A 21,316-nucleotide genomic window follows, 5' to 3' on the forward strand; every position below is an offset into this window, starting at 1 on the left:
AGAATATATTTGTTCTTTATTTAGAATAATAAATTTCATCATGTCCAGCAATGCTTTAACCAAAAGGCTCCTGAATAGTACAGAGTTACCCAAAAATAGCAATTAAAACTGATGGGAGATTATGCAGTACAAATTGATTTTGAAATAAATATAATTTTATCACAAATAGATAAAGGGTAATTTAGAGTATTGCCTGGGCAAAACACAAGCTGTTTTAGGATATTGACTAAGATAACCGTCATTAGAATAGTCATGCTATGAACTCTGTGTAAAATCCTAAATTGTAAAAATTAATATTGTTATTCAGATAGAAAATTATCCAACAAAAGAGAAGCTCCCAAATATCCACAGTGAGATAATGATTCACACCGACTTCTGGCAGAAAAATTATAAGCTCCTCTGCTAAAAGGTAGCATCAGCATTACTGTTATCATGCAAAATATGAACCTGTTAAATATAGTTGTTTGATGATTAAATACTTGACTTACATTTTTTGAAACAAGAGTGCAGAAACTCTCTGTCAAAGTAATTTCATATGTTCAATATAAGACTTGGATTTCAGGAAATCTGAATGTCACGGGGCATTGTTAAAAGATACCTTAATTTATCCCTTGTGACATTTGCAACTTCTGCAAATTTGATTGGGAGCAGGTACTGAAAATCAGTCCTGTGTTCTATATTTTAATGAAATATGAAATTCAAGTACTTTTTAGGGGAATATTATATTTGTTATTTTTTATGTAGCTATATTTTTTTAAAACTTAGAAATAACAAGGAAAAATGTATAATATTATACTAAACATGGCCTTTACTGAGAGAATAACCATCAAAGACGTTTTAGTATAAGCTCATTTTTACCAAATGAATTTCTTATATAATGAAAATAAACAGGATAAAAAAGGGGATTCATATTTTAGTAAAATCTGAAAATTTCTAACTGATATTTAGTTTAATTAACATACTTTTACAAGTAAGTTAAAAAGTAAATTGAGTATTAAATGAAAAGAAAAGCAGGCAAATGAGAGAGATGTAAAAAAATCATCACCTTTTCCCTAGCTGTGGAACTGTTGGCAGGTTATAGTTTCTTGGGGAGTGAGAGTCACTTTTATGTAGAGGAATGAATACTGGTAAATTTCCCATATCCATTGATGACACCACCCAAATATACATATGGGCAGCAGTAACTGGACTCACTGAGTTAAAAAAAAAAAAAGAAAGAAAAATAAAGTAAGGTAAACATACATTAAGTTGTGAAACAAATTCATGGTAAAAGTATTGGCATGGGCTAGTGATATAGAGATAGAAGAACTAGTAAATATGATAAAGGCATGTTGTGTACATATATGAAAATTTCCAAGAATATATTTTTAAAAGAACTAAAATGTGCTGCTGATTTGCATACCAAAACAAATGAATCCAGAGCCAAAGCATATTTTTCATCAGAAACCAAACTCCTTAATAAAATAGCGATGGTTATGATTCCATAAACAAAAATACCCAAATTAAATCTAAGTATCAGGATGCACACTGTGTTGTACACTGCTACAGTGATCTTATCTCTCCTCTACAAGCTTCTTGGTGGGCTATCCTTCAGAGAAGGGAGGAAATAGAAATCTGTTTCAGTCTTATGTCTCATGACTAGAGCACATTGGTGGTCTTGCGAGGAAGCTCTGCTTCCCACATGAAAATCCTAACTGTTCTCAGCATGTATGCCCCAAACAAGTATAAAAAATAATCTGAAACTCCTCATCTGTGTAATGGGAAAATCATGAGAGATGCAAAAGTCATATGTAAGGATTGTGAACACATATTATGCCTCAGTTTTACTTGTGAGGTTAATGTTAAATTCTGTTGAAGTGGAGAGTTGCTTTGACCTTTTAAACAGATGTGATATGCCCATGTCTCTCTATTCATCCTCCACTTTCCTATTGGGATCTCTGTAGAGTAGGTATGGCCTAGCCACACTGTATGCATTTCTACATCTTTAGGAATTCCCTGTTGGCCGTGAGTGCTAGCAAAAGATATTTGACTTTGTATTAATGAGTAGGGAATTAGTGAAATGTGCCAGGAATGGTGTAAGTCCTAGAGTAGCTGGTGTAGGCATGCACAGCGAAGAAAGAGTACTTCATCTTGGTTTTCATTTGAGCTCTGTATATCTTAGAGATGTGAGAAATGTGATTAGATTCAGTTGTCTCAGGACTATAAAAGGGAGTTACAGACTTCTCTTGTTTTGTTGTTAGCTTTTAAAGTCTTATGCTGCAGCTGCTGGAATCATTTTCGACTGTTAAGCAGACACATTTCCTCAGGAGCGCTTCAGGGGCATTTACTAAGAAAAATGAAGAAGCTCGACTGAAAATCTAGTATAGAATCTTATGGAAAATATTAGGAGCCCAAAAATGGATAGTCAGCAACTAATGGAAGGAAATGAAATGTCTGAGATGTGTTTGGAATAAGGATAAAACTCCTTTTTATTTTCAAACAACCCTGAGTTCTGAGAGGTTTAATGTCTGACTTGAAAGCTTTAACTTTTATCATTGACAGTCATTTGTGTAATCTTAGAGTGATCTTGAAATCTGTATTATACTTTTCATTTTCCTTTTATAAGTGGACTAAGTGGACTCAGTGAATTAAAATCAGAACACAGAAAATTGGGAGGGAACAGCTCTGCTATTGTGTCATAGGTAAAAGTGTATTTGAAATATATTTTGTTCGATTATTATATAAATATCAATGGTTGACAATAAGAAATAAGTATTCTATTTCAATTTAAAATAAAATACATCTTGAAGTTTACATATAAAAATAATAAAAATCTACAGGGGTATCATGGAAATAATAGTGAAAATTCTTAAATTGTAAGATCTGGAGATAGAATATTTGCAGTGAACACTGCTTGCCAGACATGACAAGATAATTACATACATGAACTTACTGCTGCTTTAAAGGCATATATGAGATCTGTACAAAAGTAAGCTAGGAAAACCTCCACTATGGGCGGGAGGAGCTCATGGAATGTCAACCATGGCCGAGGTTCTCTTTGCAATTTATGACTGCTGAGGGCAGGAGGAAGGCAATTTTTTTTAAAGAATGTCTTCATTGAGAGATTGCCCATGTTCTAGGAGATAGTCCTGCACCAAATATGTGTATAGTCCGCACTAAGCAGCCTTGTAGCTGAAGTTTTCCTGTGTCCCACCTGGTATGCAGACACTCAGACCCAAGTAAACACATACAGGTTAATATTACTTTAAAACTATGACCATGGCTCGCTTCTTGTTATCTAGTACTTGTATCTTAAATTAACCCATTTCTATAAATCTATACTTTGCCACGTGGCCTGTGGCTTATGGCTTACCAATATTTTTATATCTTGCTTTTCATGGCAGCAGCTGACAATGTCTCCTTGCTCTTTCTCCTTCTTTTCTCTCTAGTTAGAATGTCCTATCTTACCTTATTCTGCCTTACTATTGCCTAAACTGCTTTATTTATCAACCAATCAGAGCAATAAACATTCACAGTATACAGAAAGACCTCCCACAGCACTTCACAAATGAGTGTCAGATATGCTAAGCCTGTATGTGGAAGATGATGCCCCAATGTGCAGAGGAACTTGGGGTGACTGCCCAGGCAGCTGGACATTTCTGTCAATTCACTTTTTTTTTTAAGTCACATGTTTGTGTTTCCTGTTTTATTAGGTAATATTATTTCCTTCTTGGGTCTCTGAGTGAGTTGAAGATTAGATAGTTGTAGTAACAATTTTCCTTGTTAAGAAATTCAAAAAAGAAACTCAACAAGAAATTATTTAAAAGACATTATAAGATAGTTTTATGTTGATAATACAAGATAGGATAGAAAGTGAATTAGGTACATTTTGTACTCACCAAAATAATGGAACATTTTCTCTGAATTTGACAATGCCAATGGACTAGACATTGGTGTTGTATTTATTGCTTGTATATATTGTATATAATTATTAATTTATTGTATACAGTTTTTCATATATTAGTTATAACTTTAAAACTTTTTATTTTTATTAGACAAAAAAGGGAAAATGTGGTGATATTTTATTTGTGCTGAAATGTGGTGATAATTTACTTGTATGTTAATAAATAAAGCTTGGCTGGAGATTGGGGGAAAGGTCAGCCATTTTAATTAGAAAAGAAGTCAGGCAGCACAGGCCCTTAATCCCTTAGCATGCAGGATCTCTGTGTGTTCAAGGCCACACTAGGGAACAGAGCCAAATGTGGTGACACACACCTTTAATCCCACTACCAGCCATGCGTGTCTGGAGGTCTGTACAGACAGAAAGTGACAGACCGATGTAGGAAGAGGAAGTGAGGTATCTGGGCTATGATAGCTAGTTAGAGGGAAGGAAGAGCAAGGCAATAAAGGCATGGGCAGACAGGAAGTAACTCACATTTGGAAGCTGCAAAGTTGGTAAGGTAATGTTGGCTGGTGGTTTTCCCTATTTCCCTGATCTAAGGATTTCACCTCTATATTGGGCTCTGAGTATTTTATTTACTAAGATCATTTAGAAATTTTTCTACATAGACTCTGCAGGTAAAAAGAAGAGAACATGAATTTAGGAGGGGAAAGGGGGTAGAAACTAGGAGAGAACTGGAGGGGGATAGGAGTGTACTTGATCAATTCATTGAATAGAGGTATGAAACTTTCAAGCAATTAAAAAACATTACTTTTAGAACTAAATATATCCAAAGTACAGATAATTTAATAAAGTTAAAGTCTGGATAAATTTTAAATGAGGTTTTAAATATACTCTCCTAAATCACTATTGAATATGAAGAAATAACAAAATCAATTTGATCCTACTTTGAAATTTAAAAAAAAAGTCCAAAAGGTGTCTTTTCATGCAATCTAATACTGAAAGCTTTCTCATGAGCAAATGAAAACACATTTCTACCCCTTAGAGGAAGAATCCAACTCTAATAAAGCAAACTTAGGTATTAGAATCAAAAAGTAGTTTTGAATAAGAAAAATGACTTCAATATCAAAAGAATATAGATCAAAAATTAAAAAATCAATAACTCAGAAACCTAAAGGTATAAAATGAATAATTTTTAAAAATAATGTATTAATTCTATTAATTAATCTAAGAATCCAATAGTCTTCACTGAGCACATTTTAAATACAACACATACACATATGTACAACCTGACACAAACATTTTCTGTATAGACACACTCTCCAACAGACACACAAATAGAAAAACATGTAATGCAGATACACACACACACACACACACACACACACACACACACACACACACACAAGCACCAGGCAGGTAGGCAGACAGAGAGACAGATAGACAGACACACACAAATAAACATATGAAGATATCTATATAGAGAGAGATATAGATATAGATATAGATATATATTCTTATTTTATTTTCTTACATATATATGGAGAGAGAGAGAGAGAGAGAGAGAGAGTCTGGGCATTGACTGCTGGGGTAAGGGGTGGGGAGGCAGTTGGTGCCAGCTTAGTGACACCATTTGGGGACATTTAGAGTGTAGCCATGTTGGAAAAAGGAAGTGTGTCACAAGAGACGTGTGATGAGAGTTTAATGAGCCTGAGTCACTGCCAGTGTGCTCTCTCTGCTTCATGCTGTGGTACAAGATGTGATCTCTCAGCTCCTTCTTCCTGCACTCATGCCAGTTGCTTGCTGCTATGCTCACTGACTCTTAGCCCTCAGGAAGCACAAGATGAAATAGACTGTTTTGTCCATAAATTGTCTGTGCTCAACATCTTTTTTTCATGGTAATAGAAAAGTAGCTAATGGAGCCATTGGTGTCACAGACTAAACTACAGCTGTGAAGCACCTGATCATGCTATGCTTTAAAGGTGTGTGGAAGACTTGGGAACAATGGATGACTGAAGTGATTAAGTTCTGTAAACATAGCTGAAGGGACTTTCCCAAATAGAAGCTTTTTAGGCAGTAATGCTTGGAGAAATATGGATATAGTGGCTCAGCTCATGAGTTTTCCGACAAAAACATTAGAAACCGGACTAGATCCGGTTTTGGCAAAGAATATAGCTATTTTCTGCCCTTGATCTAAGAACTTGCCTAAGGATAAATTAAAATGCACTGGAGCAATTTATTTGGTACACACAATTTCCTGGTAGCTTATTATTGAATCTGTAGTGTGGTTGTTATTAATAACTCTTATGCAGATCTACAATGAAGAGCAAGGGGGGCAGAAATGAATACAAAATGGAGAGTTTCATGAAAAATAAACAAGCAGATTAGGGCCAATTTGGAAAGGCTTCCTGAAAAGCAGTGGGATAAAGAGAAGGGTTCCATCCAGGCAGTATGTCATCCAGCTGACCTTTCAGTTTGCTAAAGTAAACTGCCCAGGATGGTTTTTCTTCCTAAAAATACCACAAAGAGAATGCTCCTTTATTTCAGTCTGCTGATGGTCTATTCTAAGCTGATAGAAGAAGATGTCAATGATGATCCCGTGGTGCTGGCTTTACAGTGTTGTCCACACAGTCCTGGCTTTAGAGGGAGGATGGAAGTCAGAGTGAAGAGGTGATTGATTTATTTTTTTTCCTCTCTGGTTTTTGAGAGTGGATGAAGTCAGTAAGTCACATTCTTCCATGACCTCTATTTCATTTCCTGACTTCAAATTCTTGTCCTGACCTCCTTTAATGATGTACTAGAAAGTGAAAGAAGAGAGAAATTCTTTCCACCTGGTTAATTTGATGTATGTATTGTTATCACAAAACTCTGACCAATAGCAAGTTGGAAGGAAAGGATCATTTGCATTGAAGTTTATACTTCCTCGTTGGTGAAGCCAAAATTGGAACCCAAGGCAGGAACCTGGAGGCAGGATCTGAAGAAGAGACCGTGGAGGAACACTGTTTACTGGCTTTCTCACCATGGGTTGCTTTCTGATACAACCCAGGACCAATTACCCAGGCGGGGCATGGTCCTTAGTGTGCTATGTCCTCCCACAAAGGCCAATGAAGATAATGTGCCAAAGGATTGCCTATGGGAATCTGATGGAGGGATTTCAGCAAGTGAGTTTTCTCTTCTTAGGTGTCTTTGGCTATTGCCCTGTTGACACAAAAGTAACCAGAATCAACTCTCTTTCTTTCTCTCTGTCTCTCTGTCTCTCTCTCTCTGTCTCTCTCTCTCTCTCTCTCTGTCTCTCTCTCTGTCTCTCTCTCTCTCTCTCACACACACACACACACACACACACACACACACACAAAGTTACTTTTTGTATGCAATAAAGGGTTTATCATTCAATAAAGAAGCAAACTATGATACTGGTAAAACCATTGCTGAAAACTGGATACAGTAGCACATCTCTGCTTAGTTTTTCTTTGTTTTGTTTCCATTTTAAAATTTCTTCAGCAGGGAGTAGCACCAGTAAAAACTTTCAATTCAGCTACTGAAAAGGAGATGCAGACATCTGTGAATTCAAGGGCATCATGATCTACAGAGGTCCAGGCCATTCAGGGATATGGAGTTGGATTCATAGTGAGATATAGTGAGACATAGAAAATGATACTAAAGTTTTAAAAATTATTATATTTTAAGGCAAATTCCAATAAAAGATTAACTATTGTTATTTTTCAGCAATATATTATTCCATTGGGTTTCAGTTCAATAAATGCATAAAAAATAAATTAGGTATTTGAAGATGATTGCTATCAATGTAATGAAAATGTGTTCAGATTTAAGAATAAACTGAACAATGAAAGTAAGAAATGTATTAAAGAGGTATGTGTCATAAGAAAATACTGTGAATTCAATTAAATAGCCACAGATTCCTGAACTTTTGTGTTGTGTAGCTGTATTTGTTTTCAGTAGTTTATTTATAGCAGCACCTCTAGGCAAAAACTTAAAAGCATTGATTATTACAAATCTGAATATAAAAATCTAAGTGCAGAATATTAGACTTCTTTTTAAAATTTTAGTGTATTTCCCTCAGATTATAAAATGTCTTGGGGTGTCCTTCTCTTTGGATTCTCTATGGTACTCCAAGCTCCAAGGAAGTTACATAGTTTGCAGACTTTGCAAACACAAGAAATTACAGAATGAGTGGATGCTATTGCCTCCTTGTTGGCATTTCTATCTGAATATTAAATCTTTCCTTTGTGTATGTGGGTGTGGGGCATGGATGTGTTTATGTAGGTTTTATGTGTGTACATGGAAGTCAGAGATCAACATAAAATGTAATTATTTCTGGGTTGTTCTTCTAAAGCCAGGGTCTGTTCATTGGCCTGGAGCTCAACAACTAAACTAGAGAGTCCATGAGTGAGTTCTAAATAGCTCGTCTACATCTCCCTGTGGCTGAGTTACAGGAGTCAGTGTGGGAATCACTTCTAATGCATGAGCTGGAGATTAACCTCCGTTGTTCATCCTTGCCTGGCAAAACTTATTACCCAAGCCCAAGTTGTAACTAATTATCAGTCAACATTTCTAAGAAAAGTCCTGATGAACATGGATGCTCCCTGTGACTGTCTTTTGTAGGATCTGCAAAGAAAAAATTTGGAATGGAGTTTAAATTTGTTTTGTTGTTGGTTGTTCAATTTTGAGACATTAATTTTAATTACATTTCTCCCTGTCCTTTTCTTAATCCTGCCATATACCCAGCCCCTCTCTCATTCCATTTCACGGCTTCTTTTGCAATTGTTATTGCATGCATCTGTACATGTATTTCTTAAACACAAACTCTTGAGTCCAAATGAATGCTTCAGAGATGACTGTTTGGCACTGGAATAACCAGTGGTGTGCTCCTACATGCTGAAGCCACTTTGCCCATGTCCAATTTGACTTAGTGCTTGGGAGTTCTTTGTATTGGGTTGAGGCTTCCTGGGCTCTTCTCAGTCCAGTTTGGAAAGTTGGTTGGTGTTCTCCTTATCTTTAACTTGATTAAACGTATTTCAATTTTTGTGTTATGTATCTCCCTATGAGTCAAGCTATCATTTTAATTGTTTCCCAAGCACTCTTTAATTACTTTCTTAGTGCTTTTCTCTTAAATTGTATGCTATTTTATTTCTTCCTGGTTAAATTACCAGAAACATTGTGACAATGTCAAGATTTGTTTGCTGTGGATATATTACTTGCTTAGAATTAGTATGCTCTCCATACCAAACAGAAATGCTTTCATAGATTGTTTATTTTGTTTTATATTTGTGTATATAAATATGGTGAGCAATAGAGGAACAACTAGGCCTCTGAATATACTTGCACACATGTATATTGTTTTTTGTTTTTCATCTTCTGGGGGTGGGGATCCACCACCCAACTCCAAAATAAATCATACTCAGAGGCTTATTCTTAATTATGAATGCCAGGCCTTAGTTTGGCTTAGTTTCTAGCCAGCTGTTCTTATTTTATCTTATCTCGTCTACCTTTTGCCTCTGGGCTCTCCCCATTCTCTTACTTCTGTAAATCTTACTCATACTCCATGGCTTACTGGTTGTGTAGCTGGGTGGCTAGTCTCTGAAGCACCCCTTTTTCTTTGGATCCTATCTCCTTCTCCCCGATTTCTCCGTCTATATATTCTCTCTGCCTGCCAACCCTGACTATCCTTTCTCCTGCCTTGCTGTTGGTTGTTCTGGTCTTTATTAGACCATCAGGTGTTTTAGACAGGCACAGTAACATAGCTGCACAGAGTTAAACAAATGCAACATAAACAAAACAATGCACCTTGAAGTAATATTCTACTATACACATGCCTCTGCAAAGTTGAATCCACACATATGGGAACAAAAATGAATGAAAGCATACTACAGAAGATAAAAACATCATAGGAATTTTAGCACATGCAGAAAAATGATATATATTTCAGTCAATTATTACATATATTATATATATATGCATATATATATGTATATCAGTAATTATGTGCATGAAGTTTACATACTTCTAGCAAAGCATAATTAGGCATATATGGATTTAATAAGTCTTGAGTTGCCCACAAAATTACCTTGAAATTCTGATTCAATGTTACTCCTATTTTATATGTAAGACTATTGTAAATCAAAAACTGTGAGTAATTGAACTGTGTCTAGGAATTTATATTGAAATCTTAACCATCAGTTAAGTTTGAATATGACCCAGTTTAGAAATAGAACTTATGTAGACAGTCGCCTCTTAATATGGTATTGTTAGAGCAGAGCATAAATCAATATGATCACCATTCAAAAGAATAGAAAACATCAGAAGAAAACCAAGACTCAGAAGGACAGGTCAGCACAGGGTCAACTAAGAGACACATGTTTTCAAACTAACGAAAGCTGAGGGTTGCAGGCAAAGTTCAAAACTTAGAGGAGGCAGGGAAGGATTCTCGCCTGCAGGCTTCAGAGAATGAGAAGTGGCTCTGCTGAGATAACCTCCAGAACTGTCCACAAATATATTGCTGCTTTGAGCCCACTCTGTTATTGCAGTCCTGAAAAAGTAATGCAATTAGAACATAGGGGAGAGTAAAAGTGAGTAGCTTCCATGTTAATCAATAAGCAAAAGGTAGATTTGCAGGATAATGAGGCCCTTGAAACCACAAACACTTTCATTTTTATTGTAAGCCAAGAAATAAGGATAGTAATCACCCACATGAGTGTTTAACAGTTTACAAAGCATCATAATTGCATTTCATGGGCTGCTGAATATTGGATAACATACGACTGAAGTAGTATATAGCAGTCATCACGTGCTAAAAGCCCTAATGAACTTTGCTTTCCTTTGTTTCCATTCATCCCTTCGTGGGCATGTGTTATGCTTGCACACATCTTTGTTTTCATATATGTGGGTTCTCCTGTGCACAGGGGTAGACAGACATATGTGTAAGTCTGTGTGGAGGCTCAAGGCTGGTATTCAGAGTATTACTCAACTGCTAACAACACTGAATAGTAAGACAGGGTTTTTCAGTTTATTGCAGAATTCATGGAAAGATATGGCAAATCTGAGCAGTCACCTAGCTCCACAGGGTACTCTGTTTCTGATTTCTGAATTGACAGTCATGTGGATTCTGGAAATCTGAACTTGGATGCACAAACTTACACAATAAAAATGTTGCCATTTGGATCATCTCTTCAACCCCCATGAGCAAAAATTGTACATGGAATAAATTGTGCTGTCTCTAACCAACTAATTTGAATGAAATATTTAAGATTTTAAGTAGAGAAACAAGCACTAATATTCTGGTTGATGATTCAAAACTGTATTTTCTAAAAATATGATAAAGTTCTGATATTTCTTAAAAGCATTGCTTTTTAGATTATCATTAATAGAAAATAGAAGGAAATTGCTATATTTACTTAACTGAACTTAAAAAGATCTGGATGTCTGGCAAACCTTTTGAATTAATGAAATATTATTCAACATGTTTGTAGAGTCATTGTTCTTTTAGATCTTATGACTAATATTTTAGTCAAATGTCACAGAATTTTAATGCTGCTTTTTGATGCTTTAATTTAATATCTGTTCTACCCACTTACTTCATATGTAACACATGTTTTCCTTCTTTAAACAGTCATATTTTCGGGGTTTAGCAGTTGACAGTAATAAATTACATGCCCAAATTTCAATGCCCAGCAACAGAAAATCACAGTATTGTGCCACAGGACAAAATTATGGTCATTAGCACAGAGAGTGTTATTTGTACAACAAAACTTTGATTTTTTTCAACTAGAGTCTATAAGTATATTAATTTTCATGTCAACTATAGTTGGAATGTAGCCTTAGTAGAATTATTCAAATGACAAATTTAAAAAATTTTTAAAATATATTTTTGTTTATTTTTTTTTTATTAAGGAATGTTTTATTCATTTTAGATACCAACCACAGATCCTCCTTTCTTCCCTCCTTTTATCCCTCCAGCCTCCCCCCCCCACCCCTTACTCTATTTCCTTCTCCAACAAGGTAAGACCTCCCATGGGGAGACAGCAGAGCGCCCAGGCTACCACCACCCATTTACCATGTCCGAATGAGGGGCTGTGCATTGAAAAAGCAGAGACAAAAGATAGCGGGTCATTCTGCGAATGCCCTTTATTGAAGAAGGGAAGAAACCTTAAATACAGGCTTACAGCACAATGGAATAACCCCTGGAGGGCAGAAGTTTACTACTGAATGTTCTACATTCTTGCATCTAAACTGCTTACACCAAATGCAGGATACTCAGACAAAGAACCTCTGTTGAGCATTCAGCAGGGTGGAGACCAGTCGGGAAGCAGCATAGGGAGGACACCTGGTTAAGGTCAGCAAGCAGGGCTGCAGTTACCCAACTTGGGAGTTCCAGGACACTGCACTGCTCCATTCAGTAGAGGCAGGTCCAAGGCCCTCCCCTGCATCAAGGCTATGCAAGGTGTCCCTCCATAGGTAGTGGCTCCAGAAAGCCATCTCATGCACCAGGGATGGACCTTGATCTCATTGCCAAGGGCCCCCTCAAACAAATCAAGCTATACAACTGTCTCCTTTATGCAGAAGGCCTAGTCCAATCCCATGGAGGCTCCACAGCTGTCGATGACAAGTTCATAAGTTCATAACCCACCTTGGTTTGGTTGTCTCTGTACATTTCCTCAACATGATCTTGATGCCCTTGCTCATTGAATCCCTCCTCCCTCTCTTCAACCAGACTCCTGGAGCTCAACCTGGTACCTGGCTGTGGATCTCTGCATCTATTTCCATCAGTTACTGGATGACAGCTCTGTGATGACAGTTAGGGTATTCACTGATCTAGTTACTGGGGTAAGCCAGTTCAGGCACCCTCTTCACTATTGCTAGTAGTCTAAGGTGGGGTCATCCTTATGGATTCCTGGGGACTTCCCTAGCACCCAGCTTCTAGCTTTCCCCATGACACTTAAAATTTAAGCCAAGACAAAGTTGTTCCTTTTTATTTAGAAATATAATTATTGAATGTACTTTGACTCATAGTCTAAAATGTGTCTTTTTAGGTTTTACAACATATCTTAAATATAGAGCCTCATCATTGCAAGAGTCATATAAAAACAATAAGAGTTCTCCCCTTATAATTTTTACTTTCTTCTTTTAAAACATCATTCTCTGGTCATCTTATGATGTTTAAATACAGATAGGAGTACTTCAAAGCATTTCTATGAACCCAAGGTTCATATGTAAATACTCAGTGACTATTATTACTCGGGTGCTATTTAAATTAGAGAAATGTGTGTGTGTGTGTGTGTGTGTGTGTGTGTGTGTGTGTGTGTGTGTGTGTGTTAGCATTAACTGTGACCTTCACACAACTGTGAATCACTTGGAAAAGTTTGAGTAATTTTCTACATCTGGTTGGTTGGTGAGCCTGTCAGTGAGAGACTGTCTTGGGTGGTAACTGGTGTAGAAGAGCACAGAATGCTGTGGATGGTGCCTTGCCATGAGTTGCATAAGGAAAATGTATAAGCTGTGAGCCTGAAGGAGCTGGAGAACAAGACAGCAAGGCATGTTCCTCTGCGGTTCTTACTTGCAGGTTCATGCCTTCAGTCACTGTCCTGATGGATTATTACCTGAAAGTACAGACCAAGTAAATCGTTCCCCCCTTAAGCGTCTTTTGGTCAGAGTGTTTTATCACAACAACAGAAATAAAACTCTAACACTGAGGTACCTTGAAATTTAATTAGCAAGCAATCATGTTTCAGAAGGTGAGAGACTGGGGATCCAGCTTCCTCTATTTGCATTAACATCAAGTGCACCATTTATTCTCACTGGAAGTGTTCATAGAGTAATGCTGTCACCCATTAAATACAACTCACATAACCTAAAGGACATGAATATATGAGAAATTAATGTCTGTTTACCAGTAAAGTTATATTAAGAAACAGAAATCCAAATATAATTGGACCTTTTTTTTTTTTTTCCCAGATGAAAAGCTTGACTAACATTCCCATTGACAGGTAGACCAGTATAAGGCATGATGACAGAGAGCCAAGCAAGAAATTCCCTGTATGTAATTTCAGAATTTCGGTATGTTATCTGTGTAGCCTGGGACAATGACTTGACATATCTGCACCTATGTTCTTTGTTTCTAAAACAGACGTCAAGACATTTACTGCCTTCCAGATACTTGTATGGATTAGAGAAATTAATAGAGTTACAGCATTCAAAATCCTGCCAGGCAATTTAGTGAGTATTACAAGTATGACCAAGCATGACAAGAGATTCAGAGGTCTGGCAAAACATTGTTGTTGAAGTGGGTGTTATGACAAACATTGTAATGAAAACAAGCAACTAAAAGAACATTTTCAGCAACACCCTGCCTGTCAGTCTCTCACTTTGTAAGCAAACAGATGTAGATTCATCTGTTACTCGTGGACTTAGAGGCTTAACAGTTGTCCATTTCTTAAAGGAAGATAGCAAACTTTTCAGGCTGCCTCCACAAGCAGGTTTTATCTACAGCTCCACATAGTCTTCACCATCTTATTTCAGCTGTTTTGATGTTGTTAAACCAGGTGAAGAGTAGAGTCCTTCCCACATGTCAATACTGGGGAATCTATAAGTTTCCTCTGAGTTATGTGGAAGTTATCCAATACTGAGGAAGGTCCCATGACAAATTCAACATGCAATATTAAAGGGTATTACCTGAGTAGAAACCCATTGAGTATATGCTACATTTAACTTACTAAAACAGAAAGGCAAAATATATACTCTCATCTTTATCATAAATCAGAATATAAAAAGTATTTTATTATTCTGTAATTTTTGGAGGACATAAAAATTATTTCAAGCAAATGTATTTTTCAATGGCTACAATATTCTAAAAATATTTTAATATGATCAACCTTAGATATTCCAAAGAATCTATATGTGTAGAAAGGGAATTTTTTGTAATTGTAGATATTTGAGTTTTGTATATTATTCTATTTCCTAAAAGTTATTATTATGTTGTTTGATGTTTCAACATAATATACTTTCATAAAGACAATTCTCTGAGAATTATTTTGAGATATAAGATGCTACTTAACCAAAGCTAACTATATTATGGTACATGTGTTTTTTCAAGCATCATGATAAACTTGATTGAAATAAACAATATTATGAGAATCTAAAGTCAATTTGATAGAGGCTGAGGACATGGATTAGTGATTAAGATCACATGCTGCTGTTGAAAAGAGCAGGTTTGGTGCCCATCACCTACATGATAGTTTACAACTATCTATAATTCCAGTGTCTGGAGACAATCACCTTCTCTGGCCTGCACAGGCAATGTACACATGATGCAGTGCATGTCTGCAGATAAAATATTCACACACAAATGAAAATTAATAAATATTTAAAAAATGAAATAAAATTGACAAATCAATTAAATGTATATAAGGTCAAATGCAAGATGTGCTATGGTTATTTATTAGATAGTAAATATAATTATTGAAATGATTTCTGGAAACATCATTGGCATAGTTTACAAATAAATATTTAATATAAAAGTGCACTCAAATAATGTGTGGATATATGTTTTTAAAAGCCTAAAATTCCTTTTATATAAAAACAGCAAATAGGTAATTACAAGTAACTGACATTTCTGGTTCACTGAATGCTTGTTTGGTTAGGAAATAAGAGTATGTGATGTTAATTGTTTATACACAAAATCAGCGACTTCTGATGAAGACTTTTGCATTTGTTGACTCGTGTGTATTATTTTAAATTTTCCTTTTAGCTATACTGTTGGATCTGTTTTTATTTTCTATTTATACCACGCCATCATTTAAAGATAAAAACATTTGACGTATTAGCCAGACATTATAGACTTTGAAAAGAGTCTGATAAGAATAAAAAGTTGAAGCTGAATCTGACAACTTTATCTAAGGACAATAAGCCTAGAGGAAAAAAAAAATTAAATCAGGCTGGAAGTTACGGTGATGAAATGAAAATCTGAAATTGCCTTCTGGTCTCTCAGGAGAAGAGATCCAGGTAAAAGGAGAGGGAGAAAAACGTAAATCCCTCCTAGCAACCAGGTCAGATGAATCAACTCTGGGATTCAGAGACATGCTCAATTTTGCATAAAACCTGCATCCTTCTTATCACCCTGACACCCTGTTTCCTTTGTAATCCCATGTGCTGTTCAGGATATCTGGGTATTTCATTCACCAGTAATTTTATATTTGTGTATATAAGAACAAAGCTGCCAAGTCCCTGTTTGAATTCCACTATGGTGTTATAAGTTTAAAATGTCATTCTAGTTATATTAATCCTGAGTTAAGTTAGTGTGATCCTCAAGATTAAGTCAGTATGAGGGATAATCTACCAAAAGATAAAAATTGGTCTGTTAGAAGAAGAAGAAGAATTTCTATTTTTAGGTCCAGGTCCTTGAGGGGACCAAAACTCTGCTGAAAATAAAGTAAAATTACCACTTAGGATCTCTTGAATAGAACAATATTTTTACCTTTTTGTTAATCACTGGTTATTCATTTTGTAGGCTGTGTATAACAGATAAAATTCAGCAAGAACAAATAAATCAAACAAATGCTTTACAATTGTTATCATTGTTTTACTTTTTAAACTGTGATTAGCTGAAATGGAATCACCAAAGTCATTGGCTTTCTTAATATATCTACTTGAGTATTTAAAATAGTCTATGGATTCAAAAACTTGTAATGATAAGAAATCACATAAGTTGATGAAATATATTTTGAAATGCACAAAAGTTACAGCCAACTCATAAGTTGGAATACCATGCTGAGAAAAACAGTTGAAGTGGCTTGAAAACTGGGAATGATTTCATTTGTGTAAAGATGTGTCTTTGTAATTGGCTGAATGAGGAATGCCTGGGGGAGGGTAAGAATCAAGAAACTTGTCTTCCCTGGGAGCTAAAAGAGACTTCAACAAAAGAGGCAGGTAATGAAAATCTAAAGAAATGGAGTGTTTTACTGATCCAATGGATGTAGGAGTGGAAGAAATAACTTCCATTGATATATTAGCTTATGTGAGGAAGAAAAAAAAAAGTGTACAAAGCAAAGAAATGGCATCTTTGGGCAAAATAAGAATAGAGAAAATATGACTAGAATAAAGTAGGTGGTTTATTTGTATTTGGAACAGGTTGGTAAGTGAGAAAGCAAAGGAACACAAGGTGGTGAGGACGCTCTAATAAGGCAGTCAAAACAGGATCGAAGTGTCAGTCCCACTATTTGCCATCTGCTTAATTTTGAGGACACCATGTATGCTCGATCTGACAACAAAGGTGAAGGCTAGTTACTCCTTTCTCATAGGAGCTAGAAAATATGTGGCCGAATTCCTGACACACGTAGCTCATTCTGAACAAGAAGTTGACAGTTATGAAAGAGATGATAGAGATGATGGTGATGATGATGATGATGATGATGATGATGAAGATGATGATGAAAATGGTCAATCTGAGTTATCACTTTGACCAGAGAAAGAGTAGATAACAAGCCAGAGTCACAATAAGTATTTGGAATGACCAGTGTTATAAGGACTATATTATGCAGCTCATTCTCTGACATGTCTGCCAAAACAGAAACCAAAGTTTTAATCACATTGCTTCATCTTTAGCTTACAATATGAGAGACTTTTGCAAAAATCAACAACATAACAGAAATTTAGGATTCATTTCATCAAATATAATTATTTTACTTAGCTGTCTAGAACTTTAAACCATTTATGAGTTATATAATTTGGTTTTATGAATATTTTATTTGTTTGACATTTGTGCATTTCTTCCTTAGTGCACTGAATTCTGTATATATGTTTAAGATATTATCCACCTCCCAGATAAATATTTGCCAAAATTGTCACCCATCCTTTAGGCTGTCTCTTTACTCTCCAAATTGTCTCAATTGCTGTGCAGAAATTTTTTCTAAGTAGTATGTTTTATTTAATCCAGTATATCCACAATGCTATGATTTCAACATGTATAAAAGACCATTGCTGAAATATTTTACATTTTTCACTGTTTGTCTTTAAATTGCAGTATACATTTTATATTTAGAAATGAGCTAATCTCAAGCATTCAGTGGTCACTGTGAAAACAAGGGGTCCCATATAATATAGTATAGTATAGTATAGTATAGTATAGTATAAGATTTGTACTGTATGTTGGGGGAGATCCAGGAATAGAACCCCTCTGTACAAGATGCTTACATTTTCATTAACTTCTCCAGGCCTCTCTCCAATTGACACCTTAGCAGAAAGGGCTTGTGAGGTTGACAACTGGTGCCCACAGTCTGAACCTTCATGTCCTGCCTTTTCTTCTTCTTTTTTCTTTTTTATTTTTTATTTTAAATTTTTGTAATTTTTTCTTCCCCCTTCCCGCACCCACCCCCACCTTGCCCCCAGCCCCTCCCCTCCATTCCCACGTCCTCCAGGACCAAGACACCCCTGGGGAATCATTTAAACCTGGTGGATTCAGTACAGGCAGGTCCAATAGACCTAACACAGAAATGTTTTAATTCCATGCAATCCTTGCTCTTGCCTTAAGTTCCTGGGCTTTGAAGTTTCATTTCATTTCACTTCATTTTGTTTTGTTTTTTCAGAAAGTTCTTGCCAATGCCAACATCTTGAGGGGTCTTCCTCTAGTAAGTTTAGGTTCTGGTAAAGTTTAAATTTTCAGGTTGGCATATTATATCTGCATTGAGTGTACTTTGGCAGGGGTTTGCTATGGATCTACATTAATTCTCCTAGAAACCAAACAAGTTTCCCAGCTTCATTTGTTAAGAGGCTACCTTCTCTAATATACATTGTGGTACCTTTTTCCAGGATCACATGGTTGCAGTGGTTTAGGCTCATTTTCTGATCTTTTATTTTGTTCTACTGATTTATGCCTCAGTTTTCTCACCAGAACCCTTAGTATTTTATTAATATATTATTGTGTTTATAGATATTTGAAAATGTCTTATTCTAATCATCTTGAATACTGCCTCTATAAACAATGATATATATGTATTTATTTTCTTGTGCTTTTTTTAATGAATATGACCCATCACAACCACATAATCATATGCAATATTTGTTTAATATTTGAGAAATAGCACATTGTCTTTTAAAATGTTTTCATTGAAATATAATTAAATTTATTTTTCCTTCCTTCTTCCTATATTCCCTTCCCTCCAGTGCTGCTCAAATTTCTCTATGCTTATACAGATAAGTCAGTATACATACAACCTGCTGAGTCTGATTTTGTTGTTATGTGTATATGGCTTCAAGACTGACCACTATCCACTGAAAAATAATGGATTCATCTTTGGGAGAGGTTAGTTCTGCTTTTCCCAGCAGTCAGTCCTTGCCTGCAGCTCTTTGTCTAGGGGTAGGACCTTGTGAAATTTTCCCCTTCTGTATTAACAAATCCATCAATAGTGACTTTATTCTGGTTTTATTTATGCAGACATTTCTAGAAATGACTGTTTTAACAGCAGACTTCCTAGTATTTTGCTTCTTACAATCTTTCCAACTTATCTTTCCTGAAGTTCCCTGAGCCATGGACTCAGACACTGTGATGTAGACATAACTGCTGATGTTAAAATTCCCACATTCTCTTTATCTGTGCATAATGTTCAGTTGCTGATTTTGGTTTTTTTGTTTGTTTGTTTGTTTTTTGTGATTGGCTCCATATGCTGCAAATGATTCTTCTTTGATGAGGAGTTTTAGCTGCAATTATTTGAGGGTATAAATAGAAGATTTGGAATGTAATAAGACTTATGCTGGTCTAGAAAACAGGCAGCAGTAGATTCCTTTTCTAAGGTCAAGGACATCACTAGCCCCAGGAAGGCTGTTATGTTTCCAATACCTGGTATGAATTCCCTTATTACTGGGCCTCAAGTCTTATTAGACAGTTGTGTTTGCTACCTATATATGTGAGTGCCATTTCTTGCATGTTTAGAATATTATCTTTCACAGTGGATGTATTTTATGCATTCTAAGCGGGGAAATCAAGTCATCTTCTCAACATTCATTTTCATTTTTTTCTGACAGTTAGATTAACACAAGTAATATATTATCACCCTACAGTTTTGATTTTTATTTTCCTATTTATTGGTAATATTAAGCATTTTTCATATACTTATTGGCCACTTCAATATATTTGCATGAATATGTTTTCAACTCCTTACCTTTGTTGTTGACCTACATTTTTGGTTACTATTAAATTATAGTAGTTACTTTTATTATTAATAATTTTGTAACTTACTGGGTTGCTAGGGATGGAATGTGGAAAACATTCGCAAATGTGCTATGTCCCCACTTCTGCTAACATATTATTTGTAAATATTGTCTACCATACAATGGTTTTCTTTTTTATTCCACTAATGGGGTGCAATTTGTGTGAATAATAATGACATTTTCTTACTGTGTTATTTCTTGCCTTTTATTTTGGTTTCAGATGAAATATCACTGTCGTTGTATGGCCCCTTCTGTTTTTCTCCTCATACTCTTCCTTCTTTTCTTATCAGCTCAGTACTTGTTGTTCTTCAACAAGCATGTGTTACATGCCCAGAGCACATTAGGTACAAGTTTAAGAACTGAGTATAATATAGAACAACAAAGACTCGCCTATTACTACAATGAATCTTCACACTAGAGGACAATAGGATGGTAGCTGAAAGTATATGTGTGCATTTAACATATTTACAAAGAAAAACATAAAGAAAGGAAGAGGGTGGGGCATACATCTTGCTTAACCTTATAAATGAACCTTGTTCTATAAAGTAATATTCATGTACAATCTTATGCAATTTAAAAGGGAAACTCAGAATCCACTTAAAGAAGAGATGGCTAAATAATGACTGTCAGACAAGAATGTCACCATTTGGTGCTTGGAGGCACTCCAGAATGACTGAAAAAAATGTTGAGTGAAGGGCAAGAATAGTGTTAAAGAATTAAAAGAGGTTAAGATGTCAAGGTGTGTTGTGTTTTGCTGTCATAATACAAACTGGATTTTATTAGAAGAAACAAAGGAATGTTTGAGCAGAGGACTAGCTTGATATTTCCCAGATTTCAAGAAAATGAGTATGAGTACTATATTGTAAATACATAGGGTCTTCATATCAAAGGTAAATTGACCACTTACAATGTTTTGACAATCTTGCATCCCAAAGATGAAATAATTGATAAGAATGCCCCAATAGGAATGGTGGAAAGCATTCACCCAGTCCTCTATGAATTCATCCAGCTCTCTTTGAAAATAACATAATTATCTATAGAATTAGATGTGAAGTATGAATAAAATAATTTAGAAAAGCTTAATTAATATTTACCAAGAATAAGATAGATGATATATAAATGGCTAAATAGATAGATATGTAGCTGACAGATAAATAGATAGGAAGATGATAGCTAGCTAGATGATAGACAGACAGACAGACAGATGATAGGTGAGATGGA

General features: G+C 35.6%; 1 protein-coding gene across 2 annotated transcripts in view; it reads left to right on the top strand.

The window, feature by feature from the left end:
* The window catches only part of Cdh18 (cadherin 18), an 827,162-nt gene that overhangs the window by 268,626 nt on the left and 537,220 nt on the right, over nucleotides 1-21,316 (top strand). The gene's annotated exons all lie outside the window — the stretch shown is intronic.

The sequence above is a fragment of the Onychomys torridus genome, chromosome 15, assembly GCF_903995425.1.
Source record: "Onychomys torridus chromosome 15, mOncTor1.1, whole genome shotgun sequence".
Taxonomy (NCBI): Eukaryota; Metazoa; Chordata; class Mammalia; order Rodentia; family Cricetidae; genus Onychomys; species Onychomys torridus.